General features: G+C 43.4%; 1 pseudogene; it reads left to right on the top strand.

Annotated features, from left to right (window-relative positions):
- The first annotated feature begins 643 nt into the window (after positions 1-643).
- On the top strand, positions 644-3,077 carry LOC139360797 (large ribosomal subunit protein uL10 pseudogene; annotated as a pseudogene).
- Positions 3,078-4,698: the final 1,621 nt, after the last annotated feature.

The raw sequence follows: 4,698 nt of genomic DNA, 5'->3' as shown, positions 1-4,698 counted from the left end.
TAATAGAGCTGATGTACTGTGCTGGGAGAATTCCCCTTTTCAGGATCAGCTGCTCTCTTTATTGCTGGCAGGCAGAAAAGATTAAGCTCACTGAATCTGTGACTGCAGCCACCTTTCCTCCCAAGTGCTCTGTCGCAGGAAGATGAGAGTTTTATCTGTAAGCCCCTGGCTGGTGTTGCTGTGTTTCCTGCAGAGATGCCCAGCCCAGTGAGGAGGAATCTAGAGAAGCAGTCTCACCACAGCTGCTTTTCCATGCAGTGGTAGATTCCACCCAGTCCAAACCTCCCAGTCTCCTTAGCACCATCAGGGGAAAACTGCTTACTAAAGCCTCAGTAATGACAGTCACCTCTCCCCCCACCAAGCTTCAGTGTCCCAGATCGACTCCAGACTGCTGTGCTGGCAGTGAGAATTTCAAACCAGTGGTTCTTAGCTTGCTGGGCTCTGTGGGAGTGGAATTTGCTGAGCAGGACCACTCAGCTCACTGGCTTCAGCCCACTTTACAGGTGAGTGGATAGTTCTCCTGGCTCTCTGGAGTTCAAGGTGCTGTTGGAGTATAAAAGGACCCTGATGCTCTTGCCAGGCATCCTCATGGAAGTGACATCGTCTTTAAACCCTGCGTGGCAATCCCTGACGCACTGCCGCGATGCCCAGGGAAGACACGGCGACCTGGAAGTCCAACTACTTCCTTAAGATCATCCAGCTATTGGATGATTATCCGAAATGTTTCATCGTGGGAGCAGACAATGTGGGCTCCAAGCAGATGCAGCAGATCCACATGTCCCTTTGCGGGAAGGCCGTGGTGCTGATGGGCAAGAACACCATGATGCAGTTTCCCACCTCTGGAGAAACTGCTGCCTCATATCCAGGGAAATGTGGACTTTGTGTTCACCAAGGAGGACCTCACTGAGATCGGGTACATGTTGCTGGCCAATAAGGTGCCAGCTGCTGCCCATGCTAGTGCCATTGCCCCATATGAAGTCACTGTGCCAGCCCAGAACACTGGACTTGGGCCTGAGAAGACCTCCTTTTTCCAGACTTTAGGTATCACCACTAAAATCTCCAGGAGCACCATTGAAATCCTGAGTGATGTGCAGCTGATCAAGACTGGAGACAAAGTGGGAGCCAGCGAAACCACATTGTTGAACATGCTCAACATCTCCCCCTTCTCCTTTGGGCTGGTCATCCAGCAGGTGTTCAACAATGGCAGTATCTACAATTCTGAAGTGCTTGACATCAGAGGAAACTCTGCATTCTCGCTTCCTGGAGGGTGTCCCCGATGTTGCCAGTGTCTGTCTGCAGATTGGCTACGCAACTGTCGCATCAGTACCCCATTCTATCATCAACGGGTACAAACGAGTCCTGGCCTTGTCTGTGGAGACGGATTACACCTTCCCACTTGCTGAAAAGATCAAGGCCTTTTTGGCTGATCCATCTGCCTTTGTGGCTGCTGCCCCTGTGGCCGCTGCCACCATGGCTGCTCCTGCTGCTGCTGCTGCAGCCCCAGCTAAGGCTGAAGCCAAGGAAGAGTCGGAGGAGTCGGACGAGGATATGGGATTTGGTCTCTTTGACTAATCACCACAAAGCAACCAACTTAGCCAGCTTTATTTGCAAAACGAGGAAATAAAGGCTTACTTCTTAAAAAAAAAAAAAAAAAAAAAAAAAAAAAAAAAAAAAAAAAAAAAAAAGAACCCTGATGCTTGGTGCCTGCCCAAACAGCTCCCCAGTTTTGTGCTTGAACCCCAGGGCCCTAGTGGTGTAGGCTCGCAAGGGAATCTGACCTGCAGATTGCAAAAAACATGGGGAAAGTGTAGTGCCCAGGATGGGCAGCACAGTTCCTCATCACTTCCTTTGGCTGGGGGAGGGAGATCCGCTCACTCCATGCCATTCCTGGGTGAAGTGACGCTCCACCCTGCTTTTGCTCACTCTCCATGGATTGTACCCACTGCCTAACCAGTCCCAGTGAGATGAACTGGGTACCTCAATTGGAAATGCAGAATCACCCACTTTCTGCATTGTTCTCACTGGGAGCTGCAGACCAGCGCTGCTTCTATTTGGCCATCTTGGCCCCTCTACCACTCCTTATCATTACATAGTAACTTTTTTTGGGTCTATTCTTGCAATTTTTGTCTTGGATTCTATTTTGTCTGATAGAAGTATAGCTACTTCTGCTCTTTTTTGTTGTCTATTTTAATGGAATATATTTTCACATCCATTTATTTTTAGTCTATGTGTGTCTTTATATGTGAAATGTGTTTCCTGTAGGCAAGGCGTCAATGGGTCTTGTTTTTTCATCCATTCAGTCACTCTATGTCTTTTGATTGTAGCGTTTAGTTCATTTACATTCAATAATTTTATTGATAAGTAAAGATTTACTCTTGCAAACTTGACGTTTGGTTTTTGTTGTTCTTGTTGTTGTTGTTTTGTGGTGTTCTCTTCTTTTTTAATTTCCTTCCTGTCTTATTTTAGGGAAGGTAATTTTCTCTGGGGATGTAATTTAGTTTCTTGGGTTTTTTTATTTTTATTTTTTGTGCATCTGTTGTATATTGTTTTGTTTTAGGTTACCATGAGTCTTGCAAATTATAACTCAGTGTTATTTATTTATTTATTTATTTATTTATTATTATTATACTTTAAGTTCTAGGGTACATGTGCATAACGTGCAGGTTTGTTACATATGTATACTTGTGCCATGTTGGTGTGCTGCACCCATCAACTCGTCAGCACCCGTCAACTCGTCATTTACATCAGGAATAACTCCCAATGCAATCCCTTCCCCCAACCTCTCCCCATAATAGGCCCTGGTGTGTGATGTCCCCCTTCCCGAGTCCAAGTGATCTCATTGTTCAGTTCTCACCTATGAGTGAGAACATGCGGTGTTTGGTTTTTGTTCTTGTGATAGTTTGCTACGAATGATGGTTTCCAGCTGCATCCATGTCCCTACAAAGGACACAAACTCATCCTTTTTTATGGCTGCATAGTATTCCATGGTGTATATGTGCCACATTTTCTTAATCCAGTCTATCACTGATGGACATTTGGGTTGATTCCAAGTCTTTGCTATTGTGAATAGTGCCGCAATAAACATACGTGTGCATGTGTCTTTATAGCAGCATGATTTATAATCCTTTGGGTTTATACCCAGTAATGGGATGGCTGGGTCATATGGTACATCTAGTTCTAGATCCTTGAGGAATCGCCATACTGTTTTCCATAATGGTTGAACTAGTTTACAATCCCACCAACAGTGTAAAAGTGTTCCTATTTCTCCACATCCTCTCCAGCACCTGTTGTTTCCTGACTTTTGAATGATCGCCGTTCTAACTGGTGTGAGATGGTATCTCATTGTGGTTTTGGATTTGCATTTCTCTGATGGCCAGTGATGATGAGCATTTTTTCATGTGTCTGTTGGCTGTATGAATGTCTTCTTTTGAGAAATGTCTGTTCATATCCTTTGCCCACTTTTTGATGGGGTTGTTTGTTTTTTTCTTGTAAATTTGTTTGAGTTCTTTGTAGGTTCTGGATATTAGCCCTTTGTCAGATGAGTAGATTGCAAAACTTTTCTCCCATTCTGTAGGTTGCCTGTTCACTCTGATGGTAGTTTCTTTTGCTGTGCAGAAGCTCTTTAGTTTAATGAGATCCCATTTGTCAATTTTGGCTTTTGCTGCCGTTGCTTTTGGTGTTTTAGACATGAAGTCTTTGCCCATGCCTATGTCCTGAATTGTACTACCGAGGTTTTCTTCTAGGATTTTTATGGTATTAGGTCTAACATTTAAGTCTGTAATCCATCTTGAATTAATTTTCGTATAAGGAGTAAGGAAAGGATCCAGTTTCAGCTTTCTACTTATGGCTAGCCAATTTTCCCAGCACCATTTATTAAATAGGGAATCCTTTCCCCATTTCTTGTTTCTCTCAGGTTTGTCAAAGATCAGATGGCTGTAGATGTGTGGTATTACTTCTGAGAACTTGGTTCTGTTCCATTGGTCTATATCTCTGTTTTGGTACCAGTACCATGCTGTTTTGGTTACTGTAGCCTTGTAGTATAGTTTGAAGTCAGGTAGCGTGATGCCTCCAGCTTTGCTCTTTTGACTTAGGATTGTCTTGGAGATGTGGGCTCTTTTTTGGTTCCATATGAACTTTAAACCAGTTTTTTTCCAATTCTGTGAAGAAACTCATTGGTAGCTTGATGGGGATGGCATTGAATCTATAAATTACCTTGGGCAGTATGGCCATTTTCAGAATATTGATTCTTCCTATCCATGAGCATGGTATGTTCTTCCATTTGTTTGTGTCCTCTTTTATTTCACTGAGCAGTGGTTTGTAGTTCTCCTTGAAGAGGTCCTTTACATCCCTTGTCAGTTGGATTCCTAGGTATTTCATTCTCTTTGAAGCAATTGTGAATGGAAGTTCATTCCTGATTTGGCTCTCTGTTTGTCTGTTACTGGTGTATAAGAATGCTTGTGATTTTTGCACATTAATTTTGTATCCTGAGACTTTGCTGAAGTTTCTTATCAGCATAAGGAGATTTTGGGCTGAGACAATGGGATTTTCTAAATATACAATCATGTCATCTGCAAAGAGGGACAATTTGACTTCTTCTTTTCCTAACTGAATACCCTTGATTTCTTTCTCTTGCCTAATTGCCCTAGCCAGAACTTCCAACACTATGTTGAATAGGAGTGGTGAGAGAGGACATCCCTG

Source organism: Macaca nemestrina, chromosome X (genome assembly GCF_043159975.1).
Source record: "Macaca nemestrina isolate mMacNem1 chromosome X, mMacNem.hap1, whole genome shotgun sequence".
In the NCBI taxonomy this organism is placed as follows: domain Eukaryota; kingdom Metazoa; phylum Chordata; class Mammalia; order Primates; family Cercopithecidae; genus Macaca; species Macaca nemestrina.
This window is presented reverse-complemented; position numbering and strand designations above follow the sequence as displayed.